Source organism: Gopherus evgoodei, chromosome 6 (assembly GCF_007399415.2).
Source record: "Gopherus evgoodei ecotype Sinaloan lineage chromosome 6, rGopEvg1_v1.p, whole genome shotgun sequence".
NCBI lineage: Eukaryota > Metazoa > Chordata > Testudines > Testudinidae > Gopherus > Gopherus evgoodei.
This window is the reverse complement of record NC_044327.1, coordinates 92983419-92996860: the sequence shown is the minus strand read 5'-3', so window position 1 is coordinate 92996860 and position 13442 is coordinate 92983419. Positions and strand designations below refer to the sequence as shown.

Genomic DNA, 13442 nt, shown 5'->3' with positions numbered 1-13442 from the left:
AACAGAATTTCATTGTTTTGTGCAGAAAGATCTTATTACCTCAAAGTTGCGTATTTTCACTCAAATTATTGAATAAACAGAATCCTTTAAAAGACTTCTCTGGAGCTGAACACTAGCGCAAGCTGGTGGTCCTTCCTTGCCTTAAACTCAGTGACTCTGAGGACCTACTAACTAATGATTAGCTCGCCTGCAATATTAGTTGGTCCATATTCAGTTTGATACGATACAGAAACAAGCCAAAATAGCGCATGCCTTAGTAGGAGTGTTGTGCAAATCCTGGGGTGAGTGTGAGACAAACTGAGGTTTGTGTTGTTAAAGTAGTATTCCATTTTAAATGTTTTTCCCCCAGCAAAAATAATTATGGAGGAATTTTTATGTGATCTATACTTCTACTATGAAAAATAAAGAAACAGTAGGAAAGAAGCTGTGGCTGCTATTTCTCTACTATATAAAATTATTTATATTTTCTCTAGTTTAATTTTGTTAAGTTCTCTGAGATTTGAACTCTCTCTCTCCAGGCCATGTGAGCCTGTTTGCCCTTCAGGAGAACATCGTGGCGTAAGAGAGACTTACTATGACCTTGTGTCTGATTCAGCAAAGCACTTCAGCATGAACTTAAGTCCCACTTAGGTGACTAGGAATTCAGATGTGTTTTAAGCATGTGATTAAACTCTTTACATATGATAGGTGCTTTGCTGAACTGGGGCCTTAAATTGTTAATCAAAAATTATGGCTACACTATGAGCTAGGTCTGATTCCCAGCTTGTGTAGACACACTCGTGGTAGCTCTCCTCTGAGCTGGCATGCTAAAAATAGGCAGTCTAGCTGCAATAGCACAGGCAGCGCCAGGGATGGCCCGGGTGGGTTTGTACTGGGGTCAGCTAGCCCCTCGTGCCACTGCCTGTGCTACTTTGGCTGCACTACTACTTTTAGCGCGCAAACTCAAATGAGAGGTAGCACAAGTATGTCTGCGTGAGCTGGGATTCAGACCCCTAAGTTGTAGTGTTAGCATAGCCTAAGAAGTTAAAGATGCAAAATATTTATTAGATTATCAGCAATACCAACTCCAAACATGGAAAAATCATGAGTCACCCCCCCTCCCCAAATTAGCTTAAAATCATTTTTTGTGTCTGCTTTTGGGTTTTTCTGCACATTTTGAGAATGATGGTACCCCAAACTTGTCTGTGTGATCATCTCAGGGACAAAATGCGTGCACACACAAATTTAGAACCCCTTATTCACAGTTTGTGACTTAAGGGCCACCATTGTCCCTAACGGCAGCCTGACTTCAGCCTCACTGGAAACAATAGGAGATGGTGGTCATCCTCTTTGCTGAGGCATTGTCATTTTCAGAGGATAAAGATAAGGTGGTTATCTTGCTGAGGACAGCCTGCAGAGCAGCCCTGTTCACTCCTGTGAGGGTCCGCAGGTGAGTCAGCAATGTCTTGTGGTCAGTGGTATTGAAAGTTGCTGATAGATATAATACCACCAGCCTGGACACCTGTCTTCATCCACTGCTAGGAGGAGATTGTCAACCAATGTGGTTTCTATGCCATAGCCAGGTCTATACCCAGGCTGAGAAGGGTCAAGGAGACTGAAGGTCTCTAGTTATGTGAAATTTGACCTATCACCTTTTTCACAATCTAACCCAAGCAGGGAAGGTATGATGCTGATCAGTAATCAGCAAGTTTGTCAACTCCAAGAAATGCTTTCTTGGATAAAGGCTCCTCTATTGCTTCCTTCTGAACAGTAGGCAGCCTCTCAGAAAGGTATTTGCAGTCTCTGCAAACAAGTGATCCAGTGCTTCCCCACTTGTCAGGATATGGCTAAGAATATGGATCCAAAACACAAGTTGTATGACAAAGCTCTCCCAACACCTCCAGGGTGAAGAGCTGGGTGGAAGAAAGTCAGGAATGGCATAGGGACAAGCTTGAAGGGGAACAGGGGCAGAAGGGTCTGTGCCCACTAGAGGATACTCCCGTTCCAGACCCTGAATGGAACCCAAGAAAACAGTCCCAAGTAATCCCTAGAGCACTGTCCTTTCTGTGCAGTGAAGGAGTCAGGGATCCCGTGGGGGAAAAATAATCCAAGTAATTTAAAGATTTACCATAATGCATATGCACAAGGGGGCAAATTAAGATTTCACAGGCAACCTTAATTCTAGCATTTCCTAATTTCTGAGTGCTTTGGCTTGGCAACCTTAATATTCTTTTATGGTAAGGTATTTTTGTGTGTGTGAGTAATTTGTATTTATTGTATCCCTTGTAGTGTACCACATGTCAGCCAGGGGGAGCCCTGCTCCTCCTAACACTCCCCTCAATATGTTCACAGTAAGTGAAATCCTATGTAAATGGCTAAAATGATACTCTCCCTACACCTGGTATGTTTTAAATAATGTGTGTTCTTATTGAATTTGGACAGTGTATTTTTTAAATGGGACTATGGAATGCAGAAGTAGTGTTTGAAATAACTGCATGGTTTTAAATTTAAGGAACGTTAACATTCTGACAAGTCACATGCTTAACTGAAAGGTCATTGGAGCAGGGACTGTGTTTGGACTGTGCCTTCTACAATGGTGCTTTGACTAGGGATTTCTGCAATATAAAGTTATGCAAGGATCTGGTAAGTAGGTCACCAGACGTTGTCCTCAATACAACACACTGGTAGTGCTCACAGCCTATCCAGGATACACTCTAATATTCATTCAGTGGAGCCTCTTCTCTCTCGCCCACCTCCCCTCCCACTTTCTTTTAGCTATAAAACCACTGCCACAAGCTGGAACATTAAGATATAGCCACTCTGTGGCACTCTGTTCTTAACCACAGTTCTTGCTGTGAAGGAAGTTGGACAGGATTCACACTTAGGAGCACGGCATACTGTAATTCTGGAGCTGCCATCCTGAACAAGAAAGAGAAGAGGAGAGTGTGCTCAGAACATGCGCATGACAAAAGGAAGTGAAGAGTGCAGCTTCTATGTAAAAAATAACAAAACCAAATGAGCGGGGTGGTCAGGAAACATTCCACCACTAAATATGTCATAAATTTTCACCCTGGTGATCACATAGGCTGCTTCAGCTCAGAGAGCAGTTTTCCTGATTAGTCATTTAAATAAATGATTGACTTGGGTAAGCCTTTGTATATACTGTGCTCCTGTCGTCACTCAGATACTTAGGGTGAGGGGCATGGTATACAAACCTAGATTGAAATATGTATTGGCTCATACTGGCGTATTGGTTAGAAAAGCATGGGAATTACTGAACTATACATACATACTACTAACAATTGGGAATGAAAGAATGAGACCCACTTTTGATCCAGACAGGCAGTAGTACAAATCTGGAGCCCAATTCTGCTCCCATTGCAGGGTTGAAAATGTTCTGTTAGAGGGTGCGCCTGTTCTTCCCAGCTCTTCCTGCTGGGTGCATTCCCATCCTTGGAGCAGACAGGTAGCTTGAAAATCAGAATGAGGTAAAAGCAGGAATTACTTTTTATTTTAGTGTTTCTACTTGTCACACCTTTTGCTTGTCTACTATTTCTCTTCTCTCTACCTCCTCTGCTCATTTTGATGCTTTTTACAACAGATTAAAATTCATACAAACAAGGCATGTAGCTTTGTGATGGAATATATGTTGTATAGATCTGGTAACTTTCTTGTTAGCCTTCCATGGTAGGGTTTTTTTTCTCCAGAGTGCGACTTCTTATCTCTCTTTTTTTCTTTAATTATATCATGTGCATATATTTCTGTAGAAAGTGCTGGTTAGTAATATAATGCATTGATTTCAATAACTAAATGCAATTACAGAGACGAGGTGGATGAGGCAATATCTTTTATTGGACCAGCTTCAGTTAGTGAGAGATCTACATCGCTAAAACACTGCTTATGTACATGCAATTAGACCTTTAAGGGATATTGCAAAAACTGACCCATAGGGGGAAGCAGAATACAATCTTTACAACATGCTCTTAACTTCAGGCTGATGCTTTTTAAAAATTATCTATGCTCCAAATGAAGCCAACAAAAAACATCTGTTGGATTATTTATAGCTCCTATTTCTAAGAAGTATATTATATAGCAGATGAAAAAAGTGGATGACAGCTCATAATTCACAAAGTTACTGAGGCCTAATCTGATAGAACATTATGTACATGACTCCTCCCCACCATAGACAATATCACTTCCTTTTCAACAGAAGATAGAAACAAGACTTTATGAAACATAAATTAATAGGTGCAGGATCTAACTTGCAGCAGTTAAGTATTACTATTTTTCTTCATTAAGATGTATCCCAAAATATCACCTGTTGGCTTTAATCCAATGGCACAGTGTCACTAAGATTTATTTTGTTTGCACATCACACCAAGCTTTTCCAGTCAGATGCTTTTTTCCTAAAGTTTGTTGTGGAGGGATTTTTCAATTATTAATGCTGGAGCTCTAGCATGCTCTGTTGTCAGTGACAAAAATTTGTTTGTGAGGAGAAGACAGATAAATAGTCCCCGTCATTTGGTGGGGCAGAAGATCAATATATAGTAATGTATGACTTGCCATACCAGATCAGAACATTGATCTGTCTAGTTCTGCAACTTGTCTATCATCTAGGAGTGACTACTATATTAGTTTTTATAGCAAGCTAATTTTCCTCCAAGCATGCTCCCCTGACTTCTGCAACAACCTCTTGCTACCGCCTCCCCCTCCCCCCCCCACCAAAAAAAATTGCCCCACGTCTTGTTCAGTGTTGTACATGCTGACTGGGGCAGGGATTTTTTTCTGCTTTTCTCTTCATCTCACCCCATGCCCTCCACCCTATCACATGAAACTTGACACTTGCTTAACCAGATCTTTGCTTGTATAGCTATACTAGTATGGCCTGAAAATATCCAGGCAAAGTATTTAACTCAACTCACTTACAGCATTAATTTCTAGAAGCAACTGTATGACTTGTAGTAAACTTATTTCCCTTTATAATGAGTAGGCAGGGTAAAAAAGAGGGTAGATTCAGTTTTCACTATGTCCTTTATATATTGTGTTGATCAGATGAATGGTCCAATTGGATTGTACTTTTATTTGCCCACTTGAAAATCAGCTGTATTGCTGTTGGTTTATTCTATGAAATATTATGGTGTTTTCTCTCCAACTATACAAAAATATTTTTGCACCTTCCCTTAAACATTTTTGTCACAAGTACCTATCTCATTTACGGGATTCTACAGATGTTCACTAAGCATTCTGAGCAATATTATGGATTGATTGAAGTTCAAGTTAATAAGGGCTTCACAGTCCCTCGTAGGAAAGAGCATTATTTTTTCCTTGAAAGAATTCTTAACGTTATTCTATGCACTGGTATTGGACCAAAAGAGGGAGAGAGGTTGGTTGGTTGGTTTTTACTTTTTTCCTCAAAAAACAAAAAGGCACTTAACAGAGTGCGCTGTATCCATGAGAGGTCATTGGCATTATTGAGAGAGATGTCGGAGGAAAGGTACTGCCGGGTCATTCAGCTCTCTCCAAGCCAACCGGGGAAGGAGAGGACTGACACAGGCTTGATCTACACTACGCGTTTAAACCGATTTTAGCAGAGTTAAACCGATTTAATGCTGTACCTGTCCACACTACCAGGCCCTTTATATCGATATAAAGGGCTCTTTAAATCGGTTTCTGTACTCCTCCCCCCACGAGAGAGTAGTGCTAAAATCGGTATTACCATATCGGATTAGGGTTAGTGTGGCCGCAAATCGACGGTATTGGCCTCCGGGCGGTATCCCACAGTGCACCACTCTGACCGCTCTGGACAGCAATCTGAACTCGGATGCAGTGGCCAGGTAAACAGGAAAAGCCCCGCGAAATTTTGATTTTCATTTCCTGTTTGCCCAGCGTGGAGCTCTGATCAGCATGGGTGGCAATGCAGTCCCAAATCCAAAAAGAGCTCCAGCATGGATGGGAGATGGGAGATACTGGATACTGGATCTGATATTGGATCTGATCTCTGTATGGGGAAACAAATCTGTTCTATCAAAGCTCTGTTACAGAAGACGAAATGCCAAAGCGTTTGGAAAAAAAAAATCTACAGGCTACACAGTGGTGCTTGACAAGCGTAACGGGAAGCCAAAGACTCAAATGGACGCTCATGGAGGGAGGGAGGGGGTACTGAGGACTCCAGCTATCCCACAGTCCACAGCAGTCTCCAAAAACTATTTGCATTCTTGGCTGAGTTCCCAGTGCCTGTAGGTTCAAACACATTGTCCAGCATGGTTCAGGGAATAGCTCGTCAATTTACTCCCCCCCCCCACGTGAAAAAAAAGGGAAAGAAATCTTTTCTTGATTTTTTTCAGTGTCACCCTATGTCTACTGAATGCTGCTGGTAGATGCGATGCTGCAGCAGTGAAGAGCAGTATCCACTCCTCTCCCCTGCCCGGTGGCAGACGGTGCAGTAGGACTGGTAACTGTCCTTGTTATCAGGCCGTGAGTGCTCCTGGCTGGCTTAAGGTGAGGCTGGCCGGGGGTGCCTGGGTGAAAATAGGAATGATTCTCGGTCATTCCCGGTAGATGGAACAGAACGACTGGTAACCGTCCTCATCATAGCAACTGGGGGCTGAGCTCCATCAGCCCCCTCCCTTTCCTGTGTAAAGAAAAGATTCTGTACTGCCTGGACTATCATAGCAGCGGGATGCTGGGCTCCTCTCCCCCGCACCGCTTAATGTCCTGCCTGGACTGTCATAGCACCGGGAGGTTGCCGCCTCCTCATTTTATCTCACTAACAAGTCATTGTTTCTTATTCCTGCATTCTTTATAACTTCATGACACAAATAGGGGGGCACTGCCATGGTAGCCCAGGAAGGTTGGGGGAGGAAGGAAGCAACGGGTGGGGTTGTTGCAGAGGCACCCCCTGTGAATAGCATGTAGCTCATCATTTCTGCGGGATCTGACACGGAGCAGCTGTGCTCTGATACACTGGTTCTCTAGTACACTTGCCCCATATTCTAGGCAGGACTGACTCTATTTTTAGAAACCATAAAGGAGGGATTGACTCGGGGAGTCATTCCCAGTTTTGCCTTTGCGCCCCCGGCCGATCTCAGCCAGGGGCACCCATGATAGCAGCAGACAGTACAGAAGGACAGATAACCGTCATCTCATTGCCAATTTACCCCGGCAGCAGATGGTACAGAACGACTGGTAACCGTCTCTGCTATCATGCAAAAGCAAATGAATGCTGCTGTGTAGCGCTGGAGTATCGCCTCTGTCCGCAGCATCCAGTACACATACGGTGACTAAAAAAAAAAAAAAAAATGCTGAATGGGCTCCATGGTTGCCATGCTATAGGGTCTGCCAGGGCAATCCAGGGAAAAAGGGCGCGAAATGATTGTCTGCCATTGCTTTCCCGGAGGAAAGAATGACTGACGACATTTATCCAGAACCACCCGCGACAATGATTTTTGCCCTATCAGCCACTTGGCTCTCAACCCAGAATTCTAAGGGGTCGGGGAGACTGCGGGAACTATGGGATAGCTATGGAATAGCTACCCACAGTGCCACGCTCTGGAAATCGACGCTAGCCTCGGACCATGGACGCACACCGCCGAATTAATGTGCTTAGCGTGGCCGCGTGCACTCGACTTTATAAAATCTGTTTTATAAAACCGGTTTATGTAAAATCGGAATAATCCCGTAGTGTAGACGTACCCATAGGCTGCTGTGGTAAATTCTGCCAATAAAAATCCTCTCTCTGATTGTGGCTAAAATATTCTGCAGTAGTATTGAAGAGGAACATCTAAATGGATCATTCTCATCCTCCAAATCATATCGCAGCCTACTGTTTTGGTTGTAGTAGGGGGACAAGCTTTCATTTGCAGCGTATTGTGAAGACATTTCTGATGTGGCTCTAGGCACAACTCCATTGCTCCCCAAGTTTCCCAGTTGTACTTTGCTTCACACCAGGTGAATGGCAGTGGTTCTTTCTCGCACTTCTTTTCCTGTCAGAATTGTTCGTGCCTTTGGTATCGTTCACAGCCCAATAAATCTTGACTTGCAAACCTCTCTCTGCTCAGACAAAAAGGGGTCGTTAATCCAAAAGGCTTTTAGCCCAGGTAGGCCAAATTGCTTCTGTATCTAACTGAGCAACATTCGGCATAAGGCATTTCTCCCTTACTGCCAAGGCTTTCCTGGTGACCTGAATCTGCACCATCTGCCAGGTTGACAACATCAGATAAAAAAAATAAAAAGCCGAATTTAGTAAACAGGCCTATTAAGCCACCAGTAATCACACAAGTCAATATTAGAGATGTTTGAGCCCTCTCTTTTTCCCAGGAACTATGTTGACTTTTAAAATATTTTCTTAATGAGGTGCTGGATAGCTCTGTCCTAATAGTCTCCAGAGCCCTGAACAGATCTCTCTCCCATGCTGAGTGGCACTTTGATTCTTCATATAGCCAATCCAGCCTCCTTGGTCAATGAGGGCCTTAAGAAAGAGCCTGCTTCTTCCCTCCCAACAGCTTGACTTTCTACTCTCAATTACAGTACTTGACTAATTTATGACTGTGCGTTGTTACTTAACATCTTTCTCTTTCTCTACCCACATCTTCCTTCTTGATGTACATAATGCAGTTAAAGCCTTGGTTAACAGAACCTGGCTTGTTTGCCCCTTTGGCTAATACCATTAAACTCTTTATCATTACTAATCCCAAAGCTAAATTGTGGTCATAGGTTCCAAGGCCAGAAGGGACCCTTATAGTCATGTAGTCTGACCTCACATATAAAAAAGGGCATAGAACATCCCTAAAATAATTACTAGAACATAAGTTTTTTTAGAAAACCATCCAATCTTGATTTAAAAAGTGTCAGCAATGGAGAATCTACCACAATCCTTGGTTAAATTGTTCCAATGATTAATTATTCTCTCAGTTAAAAATGTACCTCTTATTTCTAGTCTGCATTAGTCTAGCTTCAACTTCCAGCAATTGGATCATATTATACCTTTCTCTGCTAGATTGAAGAGTCCATTATTAAATATTTGTTCCCCACGTAGATTCTTACAGTCTGTTATCAAGTCACCCCTTAACCTTCTCTTTGTTAAAATAAATAGATTGAGCTCCTGAGTCTATCACTATAAAGCATGTTTTCTCATCCTTTAGTCATTCTCATGGCTCTTCTCTGAACCCTCTCCAATTTATCAGCATCCTTGAATTGTGAGCACCAGAACTGGACACAGTATTCCAGCAGCAGTCTCACCAGTGCAAAATACAGAGGTAAAATAACCTTCCTACTTATACGCAATCCTGAGATTCCATTAGCTGTTTTGGCCATAGCGTCACTCTGGGAACTCGTGTTCAGCTGATTATCCACCACAACCCCCAAATCTCTGTGAGTCACTACTTCTCAGGAGAGAGTCCCCCAGCATGAAAGTATGGGCTACAGTCTTTGATCCTAGTTGTATACATTTTCATTTATCCATATTAAAATGCATATTGTTTTCTTCCACCCAATTTACCAAGCGATCCAGATCACTCTGAATCAATTACCTGTCTTCATTATTTATCATTCTCCCAATTTTTGTGACATCTACAAACATTATCACTGATGATTTTATGTTTTCTTTCAGGTCAATGATGAAAATGTTAAATAGCATACAGCCAAGAACCGATCCTTGTGGGACCCCACTGGAAACAGACCCACTTGTTGATTCCCCATTTACAGATGCATTTTGAGACCTATCAGTTAGACAGTTTTTAACCCATTTTATGGTTGCCATGTTAATTTTATATCATTCTAGTTTTTAATCTAAATGTTATGCAATAACCAAGTCAAATGCCATAGAGAAGTCTATAATACATCAACACTATTACCTTTATCAACCAAACATGTAATCTCATTAAAAAAATAAAGTTTATTTGACAGAATCTAGTTTCCATAAACCCATGTTGCTTACCCTCGTTTTAGTTCTTTATTAATCCAAATCCTGTATCAGCTGCTCCATTATCTTCCCTGGGATCAATGTCACGCTGAAAGGACCATTTACCCATTTTAAAAATTGTCACATTAGCTTTCTTCATGTCTTCTCAAAATCCCCCAGTGCTCCCATGCTTTTTGAAAATCAACATGAACGGTCCAAGAAGCTCCTCAGCCAGTTCTTTTAAAACTCTTGAATGAAAGTTATCTAGACGTACTGATCTAAAAAAGTCTAACTTTTTAGTATTTTCTGTGTAACATCCTCTAGAGACACTAATGGAATGGAAATACTATTATTATCATTAGATGAGGAGAACCCTTCCCCTTTGAGTAGAGGCAGTCAACTTCTGGAACTGGTGTATCAGAAACCACATAACCCTCTTAGCAGTATAACTACCAGGGGTGCAGAACTCCCTAGCAGACAGTCTCAGCAGACATTTGTCCACAGACCACAAATGTGAAATTTGTGATTCTGTTCTGAAGCAAATCTTCAACCAGTGGGAAACATCATCCTGGGATCTCTTTGCCTCACAAGGGAACAAGAAACTACCCCAATACTGCTCCAGGGAAACTCTGAGCCATGGCTCGAAGGACAATACCTTGCTGCTACCGTGGACGGACCACCTCAGGTATGCCTTCCCTCCAATCTCACTAATACCACAAGTCTTGCAAAAAATCTGTCATGACAGGGCTTGGAACATCCTCATGCCCAACTGACTGACACAGTTCTGAATCTCAGAACTCCTGAGAATTTGAACCCATCTGACCATTTCCAGATCTGCTGATGCCTCACTGTACCATTGTGTTGTATGCCAACTAAGGACAGCGACAACTCAAGGCCTGGTATCTGGATAAGCATCAGATGTAGAGCCATCATGTTCAGTGGGTGTTCAATCCATTCTCAATCAAAGCAGGAGATGCTCTTTGGGCCCATGGAAGTGCTTCTCCTCTTGGTCACAAGAATGCCATCTATCTCCAGACTCCACTAGGATCCCTATTGTTCTAGAATACCCACTTACCCCTAAGACATCAGGCCTCTCATCAGTTCCCCGCAGGTCCATCTTGCAACAGTTTCCCCAGTTAATGACCATACCATCCTTACTCATCCGACAATTACTAGATTGCTGATGGGGCTTATTATAAGTTTTCTACCAATGACGAAGCCAGCACCTCAATGGGACATCAACCTTGTACTTTCAGTTCTCACCAAACCCCCTTTTGAACCATTAGCCCATCTCTCAATAAAAGTTGCCTTGCTAGTTGCCATCACGTCAGCTAGGATCATGAGCAAGTTGGGAGCACTCATGGCAGATCCATCATGTACCATCTGTCATAAAAAGGTGGTCTCTCTTTGCCCCCCCCTGAAATTCATCTCTAAAGTAATTCTGGAATTTCACATTAATTAAGCCATCCACTTACTGGTATTTTTTCCAAAATTGCTTGCCTTTGACGAGGAGAGAAGGCTTCATTTTCTAGATGTCTGATGGGCACTGGCCTTTTATCGACAGAGAACAAAGCAATTAGAAAGACACCCAAACTTTTGATCACTATAATGGAGCGCTCAAACGGTCAAGTTCTATCTGTGCAGAGACTCTCTAAGTGGATTTCAAGCTGCATCCTCCTTTGTTACCAAGAGAGCCCATTCCACCAGAGCTCAAGCAGCCTCTGTGGCATCTCTGTGAGACATACCTTCACTAAATATATGTAGGGCAATGACCTGAAGTTCCACGCACACACATTTACGAGACATTACTCATTGGTCCAGACTTCTACCACAGATGCAGCTATGGACTCAGCAGTAATATGGATAGCTATACTGTCTGCATCCTTGCACCTGCCTCCTGTTTGACTACTGCTTACTAATCTTCCACGTATTGAATGAACATAAGGGAACATGCTTCATTTCTTCTTTGAGTGTACTTATATGTAACTGGAGGGTCTTCTAAATGTATGGTCCCTATATGTATTCCACTACCCAACCTCTGTCCCCTCTACTGTGGATCATGACCATATTCATGGTAAGAATAGGAACTGGAGAGGTGTCTGTCCGCACTTCCCTTTATACGGTTGGTTCAGAGCACAATGAGATCTATTGTGCATGTGCACACCAATAGACATTGCTTAGTAAAAATTTCTAGACTCAGGCGCATGGTGCACATACATACCCACATATATACTACAAATAGGGACCACACATCTTGAAGAACCCCCAGTTACAGGTAAGTAACCTCCATATTTTGTATTGATAAACAGTCATTTGCACTAATGAAGAGTTTTAAAGCCTCCAAGGGTATTTGCCCAAAATTAGTGAAAGCCAGTATTAAGGTAGCAACTAGGATACAGGCTCTCTCTTTAATGGCAAATGCCAACTGATGGTCAAAGAGAAGGGAAGCCTTCATAAGACTAAGAGGTACTCTGTGCTTCCCCACCAGGCTTTGTAGATCTCTACCTTTGTATCAGTAGAGAGAGTATAGTGCTTTTGCCTTCTTGAATCCCACCTTCTCTGTATTTTGGAATCCAGATTTGTGTACAAGTATGGAGATAAACAAGTCCACACAATCAAAGTAATGTGGTGGGGTGGGGGTTGTTTGTTTTTTGTTTGTCTGTGGTTGGGTTGTGGTGTTTGTTTTTGTAAACTGTCAAGCAGTCTATTTAGCTGCCTTTGACAGTCAGGTGTGCAAAGATTGCCTCATCTCTAATTTGTACCTTCATTTAACTTTTAAAAAATATCCTGCACAAGCATTTGCACTCAATCATTATGAATTCTAAATTTAAATTTAGAAGCTACTTGGGGAATATGGATGGTAAAATGAAACTTTTTTTTCATTTTTCCCGCAACCAGATATTATACATACCTGCTTATTTCCTGGATTTAATTATATGTGAAGCAGCTAAGGAAGATTATTTATTTCCCATCAATTTTCAATACTTGAAATACTTAGTATAGCTGTTAAATTATCTGGAGGTTCTTCTAATGTCATAAATTATACTGAGGGCATCAATTTAATTTGAGGATATTGTTTGAAAATAATGTGTTGAGTGGCTCCTGACATCCACTGTTTCCTAATCATTTGCCTAGCTAATCATGTTGAAAGCATTACCAAATTTACTTGATAACTCCGTTTACTATTATATATTTAAGTTTAGTGTTCATCAGGATCTCCTAACTAGGCAAACTTTTTCTTGCTCAAATGTGAAGAGTGTGATTTTCAAAGCTGATGTGTGTATGAGAATGATACAATTGAGTGGATAAAATGGGCATCTTTGCTCGCACAACCAGCTATGAATATAATAGGACCTATATACTTTCATATACCAGACTTGCATGCACCACTCTGATATTTGCATGTGCAGTTTAAGTATTCACAATTGCACATACCCATGTCTAAAAATCTCAAAAAATTGTGTGGAGTCATTTTGGTTCAGATCCAAATTCAATTGTTTATGTATGGTCTCCTCTATAAAAGACTTGTAAATGAACCTTTTTTCCATAGTGTATCTGATTACAT

The 13442-nt window shown here is 41.7% G+C and overlaps 1 protein-coding gene across 1 annotated transcript in view; it reads left to right on the top strand.

Annotated features, from left to right (window-relative positions):
* PIK3R1 (phosphoinositide-3-kinase regulatory subunit 1) overlaps positions 1–13442 on the top strand; it is a 70892-nt gene that overhangs the window by 23927 nt on the left and 33523 nt on the right. The window lies entirely within an intron of this gene.